Source organism: Eumetopias jubatus, unplaced genomic scaffold (genome assembly GCF_037043125.1).
Source record: "Eumetopias jubatus isolate StellerSeaLion01/CBP00866 unplaced genomic scaffold, mEumJub1_p1.0 scaffold_4, whole genome shotgun sequence".
Lineage (NCBI taxonomy): Eukaryota > Metazoa > Chordata > Mammalia > Carnivora > Otariidae > Eumetopias > Eumetopias jubatus.
The window spans coordinates 27,693,176-27,708,433 of NW_028274810.1; the positions used below are offsets into that span (position 1 = coordinate 27,693,176).

Consider the following 15,258-nt stretch of genomic DNA (forward strand, 5'->3'; position numbering starts at 1 on the left):
GCCTGCTGTTAAAAAGCCTCTAAGGAACTAACGTGAAATCTAAGAGCAAAGGAGAGACGAGCTCGAAGCCTGTCATATTCCCCATTTGGGAGGGAAGATCAATGTTTCTTACAAATCACTAAGTTTTGCACAAGGCAGAAACCAACACGTACTAGGGCATGGAATTGGTTTCATTTTATTCCAGAGGTTTCTTCTCCCACAGTAGAGAAACAGCATGAGGAATGAATCTTAACTGGTCTCTTCATCTTCGTCAACTTGGTCTCTGTATTCATGAAGCCAGGCAGTTCAAGCAGATTGTGGAAGCAGACAGTAGAACCAGCTTCCTGTAGCCACAGACCTCTAGCTTGGATCTAGCTTAAGCAAAGATCAACTGGAACAATTATCCAAAGTCGCAGTTAACTGTACTAAAAGGTGAAGCTCACCACTATATAATTTTAAAGGAAGTTGCCTAAAAGTAAGAATTCAATTAACCTGGGTGAGAAAAATCAAAGCAAGTCATACTCAGAAATGAGTTGTCCATATAAAGCCAACTGATGAGAATGCGTCCAGCTACACGTCACATGAAGACACTATGCATAAAGCCTTACTTGACAAGTCTGAATTTCTACGAACTAAGGGCAGAAAGAGGGAGAGCAAAGAGCTACTTCTGTAACATTTTAGTATCCAGACAGCGTAATAGAAACTGTTCCCAAGGACAATGTATATGCCATTCATTACACTGAATAAAGCAGATTCATTATTCATTTTTCTTTTCTTTTTGTTTGAGAAGCTTATTTATCTCCCTTTTGGCCATTCCAATGTACTTCAAAATGATTCCATTCTGGTTTAATCCCGGAAACAACAGTCAGAAAATCACTATCAGGTAGGTGAGCAGCCAGTTTTGGACTTGCTGTCCCACCCAAGGAACCACAGCAAGAGAAACAATCATGGTCATGAAGTACATTTTAGGCTTTTCTTCCTTTAGTATAAAGAGGCGTTTCCACCAGCCCACAGCTCTGCGTTGAGTTTTTACCAGATTGCTACAAATTTCATGGAATCTTTGCTGTTGCTCAGTGGTCCATTTACTGGAGCCAAAAATTCTAGGAGCTAGAATGGGAACAAGGTAGTCAGCCAAGCACAAAAACATAACAAAACAGGAAACACGGGACAGAGCAGATGGATCTAGATAGTAGATAGTCAGAAACACCAAAGAAACCACACCCATGATGGCAGGTGGAAACCAGGCTCTTTCGCATCTGAGGACTTTATCAGCCATCAGCATCACTTCTCCCCATCCCTGCGGCTGTTCTTCCAGACTTGCAGTCTCTGCAGCCAGCAGGTTGGTGCTGTGATTATCTCCCTCTGCCATCGTCCCTGAGGTGTTGCCTTAGCGGGCGCAAGCCGCCCCCCAAACAAGCTTTCCACTGAGACCCACACAACAGCCCTCATGCCTTGTTTTGTTTCTTAAATTCCACATATGAGTAAAATCATATGTGATTTCAAAACCTTGACTGCCTTATTTCACTTAGCATTATACTCTCTAGATCCATCCATGTTGTTGCAAATGGCAAGATATCATTCTTTTTACGGTTGAATAATATCCCATTGTATATATATACCCCCTCTTCTTTATCCATTCATCTGTAGATATTTGGGCTGCTTCCATAATTTGGATATTATAAATAATGCTGCAATTTTTTGGTATTGAATTGTATAAGTTCTTTATATATTTTGGATACTAACCCCTAAATGACTAAGATATGTGATTTGCAAGTATCTTCCATTCAGTGGGCTTTTAGTTTTGTTGATTTTTTCCTTTCCTATGCAGAAGCTTTTATTTTGATGTAATCCCTAAAGTTTATTTTTGCTTTTGTTTCCGTTGCTTCTTGAGACATATCTAGAAAAATGTTGGTATGACAATAGAGAAATTATTGCTTGTGCTCTCATATAGAATTTTTATGGTTTCAGGCCTCACATTTAGGCCTTTAATCCATTTTGAGTTTGTTTTTTGTGTATGGTGTAAGAAAGTGGTCCAGTTTCAATCTTTTGCATGTAGCTGTCTAGTTTTCCCAGCCCCATTTGTTGAAGAGACCATCTTCTTCCTGTGCATATTCTTGCCTCCTTTGCCAAAGATTAGTTGATCATATAATCATAGGTTTATCTCTGGGTTCTCTATTCTGTTCTATTGATCTATGTGTCTATTTTTCCACCATTACCATATTGTTTTGATTACTACGGCTTTGTAGTATATATTGAAATCTGGGATTGTAATACCTCCAGGTTTGTTCTTATTTTTCAAGATTGATTTGGGTATTTGGGATCTTTTGTATTCCATACAAATCTTAGGATTATGTGTCTAGTTCTGTGAAAAATGTTGTTGGTATTTTGTATATCAAACTTTTGACATCGCTGTGGGAGTATTGTGGCACTTCCCACACTTGGTATGCATCCAGGCAGTTACGAAGTTCTGCCAAAAGTGGAAGAGAGGGAAATAGACTCCATCTCTTCATGGGGAAATGGCAAGAGCATATGAGAGTGGCTATATTGTTGTGGGGCTTTTGGAAAATAAAATCTGCCGCAGATGGAATGGCTATTTACTGACATGAAGAAAACTAGAGAAGGAGAAGGTTAGAGTGGGGTGAGATCAGAACCTGGTATCAGGAGTTTGAGATAATTTTGACATGCCCCTTGGACTTTCAAATGGAGAAGACAAGCAGGCAGGTGGATATGTGAATTTAGAGGTCAGAGAGTACCATCTGTGTCTTGTCAATATTTAAGATCAGAAAGGCAGATAATATGACCAAGGAAGTGAGTGTAGATAGAAAAGAATGTGATCTAAGCACTGAGTTCTGGGGCATCCTGACATTTAGCAGTAAGCAGAATGTGGGGATAAGGAGAGGCAGGGAGATGGTTCGGTGCCCTGGAAGCCAGGCGAGAAAGGTGTTGAAGGAGGCAGTGGGTTATTGTTTCCAAAGTCTTGTAGTTTACGATTCTGTGATGGTAAACACCTGAACAGGTATTAGTATTCCTCCTTCAGGCTGTTAGGCTCTGTCAATCCAAATTCTTCTCTCTTCTGCTGGACCAGAAGCTTCTGGAGGGCAAGGATATTAGCTGTAGTCACCTCTCGACCCTCTAAGGAACTATCATGGTGTTCCCCACACAATCGATACTCAATAAGTGAGAGTAAACAGAAATTAGCAACAAAGAGAGACCCTAAGAGTTCAAATCCCTTAAAAGGGCAGTCATAAGCTTGATGAAACAGTCGATTCTCATTATTTGTGTTAGTTATGTTCCACAAAGTTTCTGTGAACACTGAATCAGTAAACACTGAACCATCACCCCTAGTGGAAACAGATTCCCACGAACCTCTGGTCACAGCAGTTTCCTCTGCCCATTAATACATACTTGTTTTATGTATGTTTCTGTTTAAGGCACCTTATTAGATGCTGTTGATTCATTAACATTGAACTCACAACCAACAGCACTGTAACTCAGGCCTGCCTGGAGCTTGTCTAACACATGTCCTCTCTCCATCGGGCCCCTTCCCGCCAGCATGTCAGCACATGCTTGGGAGTCACTCTAAACCACAAAATCACCAACAAAAGACACCCAAACGTGAAAAACATGGGGCGCCTGGTGGTTCAGTAGGTTAAGCGTCTACCTTCAGCTTGGGTCATGACCCCAGGGTCCTGGGATCGAGTCTTGCAACAGGCTCTCTGCGCAGTGGGGAGCCTGCTTCTCCCTCTCCTGCTCCCCCTGCTTGTGCACATGCACTCTCTCTCTCTCTCTCTAATAAATAAAATCTTAAAAAAAAAAACGTGAGAAATGTGACACTAAATAGACCGTGAAAAGGATGTTTGTAGAAAGAGTGGAAAGTAGAGCGTCCCCTTGTTCAAACTCAGCTGCCTTGCTCGGACCGCAGCTAGAAGGGAGTGCATTTGGTGCTTCAATGTTTTGGTGTCTTTCATGACCACAGAAGGACCGGGACTATTGATTTGGGGATAACAGATACATTTTAGCCAGTAGGCACATTTGCAAATATGAATCAAGAGGATGACTGGATCTCATTTGCCTTAAACTGAAGGTAAAATGCCAAAGAACAAGGGTTTTATAGCTTTTTCTCTGTACATCCATTTGGAAGGGGTCCTAACTTCTGTATATTTTAACTTTCAAGATATTGTTACTACTTTGGGGCTTAACGTCTTGCAAAAGAACTCAAATTATAGTTTGTTTTGACCTCATTCATTTAAATCAGATTTTATTACTTTGAAAATGGCTTTACATTTTTGAGTCTATTCACTTTGGTCAGCATGTTCTTCCTATAGTCCCATAAAGTGGATGGTCTGAGGAAGTTTTTGTCTTCAGGCACTGGGGTCATTGAACAGAATAAGTTGGCATACTCATTTAACACTCTTGGGGGAAGCCAGGCACCTAGAATGCCACCATAGCACAAAGGTGTTTGCCTGGGTAGGCTTTCAATACTGTGTCAGTGGCAATTTGCATAAGTTCCCTGGAAGACTCAAAAGCCCAAGAACGTGCCAGGTAGTTGAAAGTTGGGAAAAGTACAAACTAAATAGTATTTACAGGGATTGAGCCAGATAGCACCAGCGCTCCCAGGACAGATAACCACCTCTCTCCCTGCTGCGAGCTTCCCAGGAAAGAAAAGTCAGATTTGGGTTTAAGGGAGAAAATATCTTGCTCTTTTGGGTTTATGATATTTATTTATTTATTTATTTTCTTTTGGTTTTAATAAGCAATTTCCTAAATAGCTAAATTTAAGAAGAAAATGAAAAAGAGAATGAACAGAAATGTGAACTCCAAATTCCTTTAAAAATGCCCTTATAATTTTCCATGGAACAATTTTTTGTACAGTTAAGGAAGAGCAACTTCATCACCTTTTCTGGCATCCTCAAACCATTTGGTTGCTAATTCCTAAAAAAGTTATTTAGCTCATTGAAGAGTAACGTGTCTGCCTGATGAAATGCCCACTGGCTGCTTGGAGCCGGGGAATCCCTCTGGGGAGGCTCAAGGGCAGCCGCAAGGGTATGGCTCTGAGTCCAGTTGCTGTTGGAACCTGCTGCAAAGCAAGGGCAAGATAAGCTGAGGGCCTCTGTGGGAGAGAGAGCAGCATCCCCACATTAGGCTGATCAGCTTTCCTCAAAATGTTAAGTCCTCCTGCCAAGGTAATGGCCGGGCTTGTGCAGAGGCAAGAAGCAAGGCAGGAAGCCACTGTACTTGTTTTGCCTGGAAGTTAATCTTGAACTCGCAGAGGAGCTTTTAATGTCCTGTGGAAGAAACACTCTTCAAATACAGCAACCCCGCCATTCTGGGAGCCAGACTGCCATTGACCTGAGCTTTCCCAGCCACGAAAGTTTTGGAAAAGGCAGTCACAAAACCCAACCACTTTCCTAGGGCCAGAGAGCCGGGCAGATGAAGGAGGAGGCCCCAGGAAAGGTTTAAGCGTTAAAACCCCACTGGCATAAACAAGAAATGTAACGGCAGCTAACTCAGGGTTTCACTAACAACTGTTCCTACGGAAGTAAGAGTTTCCTTACTGTCAACTTCACCATTGTCGTTCTTCTTGGGGAAGCCTTCCTCTCTGTGATGTCTCCAGGCAAGCAGTGGGGCACATCTGCATGTGGACCTCAGTCTCCCCACCACCTGAGTCCACGCCAAGATGAGTCACAGCCAGCTGACCCATGAAGCCAAATAGCACACGGCTCCTAAGATGTTGTTCCTCCGGAATGAGAGCGTTCTTTATTTTTTCATTACCTAAATGATATGCTCTTTAATAAGCCTCAAAAACGGTCTGGCTTAGAAGACTACCGACAATACGTTTATGTAGCCATTTCCTGTTTTGAATATAAAGAAAGAAGTATATGATTTTCATTCATAGACGTTTCTCACCTACGCTCATGTTGAGCAAATATGTTTTCAAGGAGAGCAACATTATTAACTGTCTTCGGGGGGGGGGCTGTTTCTTTGGCCCTCCTGGTTTGACTGGGTTACTGGGTTCCTTTCCTATCCTCAATGGCCAGGGATGCGTGATCCGAAATCGCACGTCTGGTTTACAAAAGCCAAGTGTTCTGGTGAGTGCTCTCTTGCTCTCCAGCTGGGGTGACCAACCATCATGCATTTCCCTGGACTGAGAGTTGTCAGTGCTAAACCCAGGAAAGTCCCCGGATGAGTCGGTCCCCTTATTTCCATGCCTAGGGAAGCAGCGGAGTAAAGGATTTGCCAATGTGAGCTCTGGAGCTCATTGCCTGGGTTGGGACCACTCTCCATGATTTAACTTGCCACGTAACCGTGGGCAAGTTACTTACCCTCCCTGCTCCTCAGTTTTCACACCTAAAAACTGGGGGGGAAAATCTACCTTTTAGGGATGTGGTAAAGCCAAAATGAAATAATTATGTAGAAGGCCTCTTGGTGTGCCACGCACATAGGAAGGGCTCATAAGTGCTGGCTATTATTGTTGTAATGATTATGATTTGAAGGTATAGTAGTGAAGAGGGCAATCCTGTGGGAAAAACAGCAAGTGATATACCTGATCTCAGCTCAGGGCTATCAAGAAGTGGTCAAATAACACTCATGACAACCTGAGAGGGTGGGAAAGTGTTGGATTGTGTTCTTCCTTTTGGAAGTTGTTTATCAAAATGGATTTGACTTTGAAAAGTTTGGGTGCCCTAGAGGGCCAAGTTTCCATTATCTGGAACATCCAGGCAGATGGATTTCTTGGATAGGGGAGGCAAAACTCTGTCATGCTCAAGGCTCTGCAGGCCTCCTAAGTGTCCTCGATGGGGCTCCAGACGCCAGAGGGGCCGGGGGTGGGGGGAGCCTGTGGTTTTCTGGCCTCTCCCCAGGGCACGGTATCAGGCTGCAGACCCTTGGCATATGCTGTGGAAAATCTTCCTGCACTGGCAGTGGGGATCCAGACACATGTGTTTTAGATCAGTGTTAATAGAGTCTGCTTCTGCGGCTCTTACTTCCGGCCATTTGGTCTGCAAAATTTTTGCTGAGTCGTTTGACCTCGCGAATCTTCTGAAACAGTCACATGACCAGAGGAAACTGTTGTGGGCACACAGCTTGCCCACGGGCACGTATTCTTGCAAACTTGATCCGGCCAGTATGCGCAGATCACATACCGTAGTGCCCTGCATTGAATTAGGGACCTGGAACTTACTGGGCGCAGTAGGGCCAGGCTTTGTCCGCAAAGCGCCGGCCTTCTAGTGGGAAAGACAGGTCCGTACCCTAGGACTACTAAGCCAGACCTTTAAAAGTTATATAAACAAAAACATAAACTAAGTGGCTGGGTAGCACAGAGTAATTCATTCTGTCTGGGGAGAGTTGCAAAGGAAGGCACACGAAGCTAGGCTTTTGAGAAAAAGTAGAATATGCAGAACTCAGATGAGCTGAGACAGGGCGAGAACATTTGGGCAGAGGGTGTGTGCAAGCCGGAAACCGTGCACAGGTTCATGGCATCATGTCGGGCGCGCAGCATGCTGGACTGGACCACAGGAAGCACAAAGTGGGGGTTCCTGGGAGAGCAGCTGGGCCAGCTCATGGAGGATGGAGTGAATGCATGACCACAGAGTCTGTACTTTCTTCCACATGCAAGAGGAAAGACTTTTGAGCTAGGGAGGGGTAGAATTACGAGGCCTCGGAAGGATGATTTGGGCCAGGAGAGAGTCAGTGCGCGGTTATATGTAGGGGGCAGGAAGACCAGAGAGGGCAGAGGTCTTAGTCATGCAACACAGGTTAAGAGTTGATGAGGCCTGAACTTTGGAAGTGGCAGAGAGAATGGCAGGAAGGAAAGGGAAGACACTAAATGAAACTTTGGGAGGCAGAAGGAGAGGATTTATCTCCATTTGTCTACATCCAACTCCACTGCGGGAACTGAGCCAGGAGGCGCAGCCACGAACAGCAGAAGAGCGGCAAGGGTCAGAGGTTGCAAAGCTGAGGGGCAGGGGGTTAGTTAGCCTAGAAAAAATGCTGACTAGCACCTCAGTGATAGCTTGCTGTACACGAGAGACAGCAAGCACACCTGTTTCCGCATCTCCTCCAAAAAAGGCTCAAGTTGAGGTCTGGAGAGTGTAGAGGAGATATGAAGAAAGAACTTCCAAATGGGGAAAGAGAGGCCAAGAGCAGGACACGTTTTACCTTCAGGATGGTTTTGTTTCTGAGCTTCGGTCTGTGCGTCACTGCCTGGCCATGGGAAGAGATGCATCCTCCCATCGCCTTACTGGAAACCACCTCAGTCCTTCCTTGGTCAGTGGCTTCCTCTTTGAACAGAGAAGACAGCATCACTGTTACTGAAAGGAAAAACAAAAAGCACTGGATATGAATTCACCGTTGGAAGTAGCCGTATAAAATTCTTTTGTTAATTTCAAATCAACGGATCGAACGTAACAGGTGTTAAGTGGGTTTGTGATCGTGTGAACTATCAAAATCAAATCTCCTGAAGTGGCCTATGACAGAATGCCACTTCAAAGCCGCTTTGGCAGGAAAAAGGGTGGATTGCAAGGTAATGGGGGCATCTGCGGTCATGCAAGACAGGAAGTGACTGAGAGTCACTGCGTTCCCAGAGCCCCATTCCGTCTTGGCTTCTGTTTCTCCCAAACCGGCTGCCTTCTCTCTCTCTCTGCAGGCTGACCTTCACCACCTCAGCCACCCCACGCCACACATCTGAATGGCCTGTGCGCAGGTCACAGACAAAGCCAGTTCACGTCTCTTTATCTTAATTCCAATCTCCCGGGGACCCTGTTCCCCCCGGGGGGAGTAATCCATATAGCTCCAGCAGAGCTGCTGAAAGGTGTGCCCTGCTGCGGACGGAGCAGGGCAGTTCGCAGGCAAGCGTGTCATGGGCTGGCGTCCCTGTAAAAATCATGCCACGATAAACTCGAATCTTGTCTGAGTGTGTGGCAGGCTATTTGAGATGCAGAGACCAGGAATGTGTTAAGAAAGATAAAGAAGCACAAAATCACTGAGAAGAGTCACCATCCAGAATTGTAGAATCGTCTGATGCGATTAAATTATCTAGTCAAGCAGTCAGCCAAGAAAACGTTGACCGGCCTTTGGCATCCTCGAAACCGAGGAAGGGCCCACCAGGCATTTCGGTTCTGTGAACACACAGGAGCTACCACTTCAGAAGAGTCTTCCACCATCAAGTTGTGGCCGCTTTGTTTTAATCACGTCCCTTCCCTTCTCAGAAGTCCTGTGTATTTCTATTTTGTCATCTTAAGCTTGAGCTCCGAGGCCCATACCATCACATCACACCACACTCCATCCTAACCCATTCTTTTTCGTTCCTGTTGCTTATCTCATGTCCTACCCGACCTCCATGGTTTCACGCCCAGGCGGGCTGTAGAGCCCGTTCCTGGGTCTCGCCCTTGAAGATTCTGATTCTGGGTCGTAGGAGTCTGTGTGTGTGTGTGTGTGTGTGTGTGTGTGTGTGTGTGTGTAATTTATTTATTTGAGGGGGGAGGGACAGAGGGAGGGGAGGGGGCAGAGGGAGAGGGAGAATCCTAAGGAGGCTCCATGCCCAGCAGGGAGCCAACGTGGGGCTCAATGTAATGACCCTGCGATCATGACCTGAGCTGAAAACAAGGGTGAGCCGCTTAACTGACTGCGCCACTCAGGCGCCCCTGTATATTTTTTCAAAAAGCTTTATTGAGGTATAATTGACATACAACAAGCTATTCGTATTTAAATGTACATTTTGATAAGTTTTAATATAGGTATATGCCTGTGAAACTATCACCAAAATCAAGATAGTGAACATATCCATCACCCCCAAACGTTCCTCATGCCCCTTTGTCACCCCTCCTTCCTGCCCTTCCCTTCTTGCCCCTAACCCCTGCCCTTCCATCTCCAGGCAACATGCAGTTGTAAGAAATAATACAAGAGAGATCCAGTGCATTCTTTATCCAGTTTCCCCCCAGTGGTGGCATCTTAAAAAACCATAGTATAATATCACAGCCAGGTGATGTAGCCAAGATATGAAATCATCCCATTTCCACAAAGATCTTTTTTGTTGCCCTTTAATAGCCATATACCGCATCCCTCCTCTCAACCCATCTCTGACCACTGGCAACCAGGAATCTGTTCTCTATTTCTATTATTCTGTCATTTCAAGAATGTCACGTATATGGAATTGTACACTGTATAATCTTTTGAGATTGGCTTTTTTCACACAACACAATTGTCTGGAGATTCATACAAGTTAAGTGTATCAATGATACATTTCTTTTTATTGCTAAGTAGTAGCAATATGGTACCCTATGGATAGACCATAGCTTGTTTAGCCACTCACTCTGGGTCTTTTCACCTTTATTGAAGTATAATTGACAAGAAAAATAATGAAATATTTAAAGTGTACATTGTGATGATTTGGTAGGCATATACGTTGTGAAGAATTCCTTCCCTTGAGTTAATTTAGCACATCTATCACCTCACATACTGACCTGTTTTTGTTTTGTTTTGGTGAGAACATTTAAATTCTACCCTCAGCAAATTTCAATCATAAAATACAATGTTATCAACTATACGCACCCATGTTATACGTTAGATCCTCTGACCTTATTCATTTTATAGCTGAAAGTCTGGACCCTTTCAAACCAGCCCTGCCTTATTTCTCTCCACCCTAGGCACTGTTAATCACTTTAGTCTCTGTTTCTATGAGTTTGACTTTTTTTTTCTTTTTTTTTTAGATTTCACATTTAAGTGGTACCATGCATATTTATTTTTCTCTATCTGATTTATTTCACTTAGTGCAATGCCCTCAAGGTCCATCCATGTTTTTCACAAATGGCAGGATTTCCTTCTTTCTTGTGGCTGAATAATATTCCATTGTGTATATGTACCACCTTTTCTTTATCAATTCATCTGTTGACTGACACTAATGTCATTTTTCCTATCTTGGCTATTATAAATAATGCTGCAGTGAATTATGGGAGTACAGATATCTTTTCAAGCTCCTGTGTTCATTTCTTTTGGATATATACCCTGAAGTGGGATTGCTAGATCATATGGTAATTCTATTTTTAATTTTTTGAGGAGCCTCCATACTGTTTCCACAATGGTTGTACCGATATATGTTCATACCAACAATGCATGAGGGTTTCCTTTTCTCCACATCCTCACCAACACTTGTTATCTCTTGTCTTTTTGTTGCTAACCATTCTGACAGGTGTGAGGTGATATCTCATTGTGGCTTTGATTTGCATTTCCCTGATGATTAGTGATATTTCCTTTTTAATGTACCTGTTGGCCATTTGTATGTGTCCTTTGGATAGCCATTCACTCTTTGAAGGACATCTGGGGTAGTTACAACTTTTGGCTATTAAAAATAAAGCTGCTACAAATATTTGTGTATAGGTTTTGTGTGAACATAACTTTTCATTTCTCTGGGATATACACCCAGGAGTGCAATTGCTGGGTCATATGGTAGTTGCATGTTTAATTTTAAAGATTTATTTATTTATTTGAGAGAGAGAGAGAGAGAGAGAGAGAGAGCATGAACAGGGGGAGGGACAGAGGCAGAGGGAGAGGAATCCTCAAGCAGACTCCCTGCTGAGTGTGGAGCATGATGCAGGGCTTGATCCCATGATCCTGAGATCACAACCTGAGCCAAAACAAAGAGTCGGTCAGATGCTCAACCCACTGGGCCACCCAGGCGTTTAATTTTATAAAAAGCTTCCAAACTGTTTCCCAGATTGGCTGCACTGTTTTACATTCCCATCAGCGATGTGTGACCCGGTTTTACCAAATCCTTACCAGTATTTGGTGTTGTCATTATTTTTCACTTTAGCCATTCTGATAGGAGTATAGTGATATCTCACTGTTGTTTTAATTTGCATTTCTCTAATGGCAATTATGTTGAATATCTTTCAGATGTACTTACTTTCCAACTATAGCTTCTTCAGTAAATTCATTTCTTTGGCTGTCTTCTATTTTCATGGATCATTTTTTTAATTGTTGAGATTTCTGAGTTCTTTTTATATTCTAAATGTTTGTCCCAATCTTTTGTTTGAAATATGGTTTGTAATATTTTCCTCCAGTCCATAGCTTGTCTTTCATCCTCTTACTTGGGTCTTTGACAGAGCAAAAAAAAAAAAAATAATTTTGATAAAGTCTAATTTATCAGTCTTTTATAGATTAAACTTCTGGTGTCAAATCTAAGGACTCTTGTCTAGCTTTAAAACCTGAAGAAGTCTTCTATTTTTTTTTTCCTAAAAAATTTTAGAGTCTTATTTTTTACATTTAAGTTTGTGATCTATTTTGAGTTGATTTTTGTATAAGGTTGAAGGTGTAAATCAAAGTTTATTTAAAAAAAATTTTTTTTTGCCTATGCGTGTCCAATTGCCCCAGCAACATTTGTTGTAAATGTGATCTTTCCTTCCTTTGAACTGCTTTTGCACCATTGTCAAAAATCAGTTGGGCATGTTGTGTGAATCTATTTCTTGGTTCTCTGTTCTGTTTGATTGCTTTATGGGGCTATCCCTCTGCTAAAAACCACACTATTTTGAGTATTTTCAATGTATAGTAAGTCTAATATTGGGCAAAGTGATTCTTCCCACTTTATTGTCTTTCAGCATTGTTTTAGCTATTCTAGAGTCTTTGCCTTTCCTTATACATTTTAGAATAAGTTTGTATATATCTACAAAAAACCTTGCTGAGATTTTGTTAGAAATTACATTAAACCTAACTCAACATAATAAGGGTCATATATGAAAAACCCACAGCTAACATCACAGTCAATGGTGAAAAACTGAGAGTTTTTCCCTTAAGATCAGGTGCAAGGCAGGGATGTCTAGTCTCACCACTCTTATTCAACATAGCACTGGAAGTCCTAGCCACAGCAGTCAGACAACAAAAAGAAATAAAAGGCACCCAGATTACTAAGGAAGAAGTAAAACTTTCACTATTTGCAGATGACATGATACTGTATATAGAAAACCCAAAAGGTTCCACCAAAAAACTACTAGAACCGATCAATGAATTTAGTAAGGTCCTAGGACACAACATCAATATACAGAAATCTGTTGCATTTCTATACACTAATAATGAAGTGGCAGAATGAGAAATTAAGAAAACAATTTTCAATTGCATCAAAGATAATAAAATACCTGGGAATAAACTTAACCAAGGAGGGGAAAGATCAATACTCTGAAAACTACAAAACATTGATGAAAGAAATTGAACACAATACAAACAAATGGAAAGACATTCCATGCTCATGGATTAAAAGAACTAATATTGTTAAAATGTCTATACAAAGCAATCTACATATTTAATGCAATCTCTTTCAAAATACCAATAGCATTTTTCACAGAATTAGAACAAATAATCCTAAAATTTGCAAGGAACAAAAGACCCTGAATAACCAAAGCAATCTTGAAAAGGAAGAAAAAACTAGAGGTATTACAATCCCAGATTTCAATATATACTACAAAGCTGTAGTAATCTAAACAGTAGGGTACTGACATAGAAATAGACACATAGATCAATGGAACAGAAGAGAGTCCAAAAATATACCCACAAGTATACAGTCAATTAGTCTTTGACAAAGGAGGCAAGAATACGCAATGGGAAAAAGATAGTCTCTTCAACAAATGGTATTGGGAAAACTGGACAGCTACATGCACAAGAATGAAACTGGACAACTTTCTTACACCATACACAAAAGCAAACTCAAAATGGATTAAAGACCTATATGTAACACCTGAAACCATAAAAATCCTGGAAGAGAGCACAGGCAGTAATTTCTCTGACATCAGTCATAGCAACATTTTTTTAAAGATATGTCTCCTGAAGCAAGGGAAACAAAAGCAAAAATAAACTTTAGGGATTACATCAAAATAGAAACCTTCTGCACAGCAAAGCAAACAATCAACAAAACTAAAAGACAACCCACTGAATGGAAGAAGATACTTGAAAATGACATAGCTTAGTCATTTAGGGGTTAGTATCCAAAATATATAAAGAACTTACACAATTCAACACCAAAAAACCAAATAACCCAACTAAAAAATGGGCAGAAGACATGAACAGGCATTTCTCCAAAGAAGACATCCAGATGGCGAACAGACACATGAAAAGATGCTCAACATCACACATTATCAGGGAAATTCAAATCAAAGCCACAGTGAGAAATCACCTCACACCTGTCAGAATGGCTAAAATAAAAAACCCAAGAAACAACAAGTGTTGGCAAGGATGTGGAGAAAAAGGAACCCTTGTGCACTGTTGGTGGGAATGCAAACTGGTGCAGCCACTGTGGAAGACAGTATGGAGGGTCCTCAAGAAATTAAAATTAGAACTACCCTATGATTTAGTAATTCCATTATTGGGTATTTACCCAAAGAACATAGAACACTAATTCAAAAAGGTGCATGTACCCCTATATTTATTGCAGCATTATTTATAATATCCAAATTATGGAAGCAGCCCAAGTATCTACACATGAATGGATAAAGAAGAGGTGGTATATATATACAATGGGATATTATTCAACTGTAAAAAGAATGATATCTTGCCATTTGCAACAACATGGTTGTTGAGTGTAATGCTAAGTGAAATAAGTCAGTCAGAGAAAGACAAATACCACGATTTCACTCATTTGTGGAATTTAAGAAACAAAATGAATGAACAAAGAAAAAAAGAGACAAACCAAACAACACACTCTTAACTATAGAGAACAAACTGATGGTTATCGGAGGGGAGGTGGGTTGGGGGATGGGTGAAATAGGTGAAGGGGATTAAGAGTACACTAATCGTGATGATCACTGAGTAATGTACAGAATTGCTGAGTCACTATATTGTACACCTGAAGCTAATATAACACTATAGGGTAATTACACTGGAATTAAAATTAAAAAAAGAAATTACATTAAACACATAGATCAATTTGGAGAGAAGTGACATCTTTAACAATGTTGAGCCTTCTAATCCATGAACAGGATATGTCTTTCCATTTACTTGGGTTTTCCTTAATTTCTTACATTAGCATTTTTCAATTTTCAGCATACATATACTATACATTGTTTTGCTAAGTGCATGTGTAAGTATTTCATTTTCTTTAAGTGATTATAAATGATATTGTTTTAATTTTGGTATCCATAGAAATATGATTGTTTTGTATTTATCTTGTATCCTGTCTTCCTGAACTCACTTGTAAATTGTAAGAGGTATTTTTTATTTTTTTGTAGATTCCTTGGGGTTTGCTGTGTAGATAATCATATCATCTGCAAATAAAGACAGCTTTATTTCTTCCTTTCCATA

General features: G+C 41.3%; 1 pseudogene; it reads right to left on the reverse strand.

Moving 5' to 3' along the window:
• Positions 1–705: 705 nt before the first annotated feature.
• On the reverse strand, positions 706–1,351 carry LOC114208063 (ADP-ribosylation factor-like protein 6-interacting protein 1 pseudogene; annotated as a pseudogene).
• Between the last annotated feature and the right edge of the window lie 13,907 nt (positions 1,352–15,258).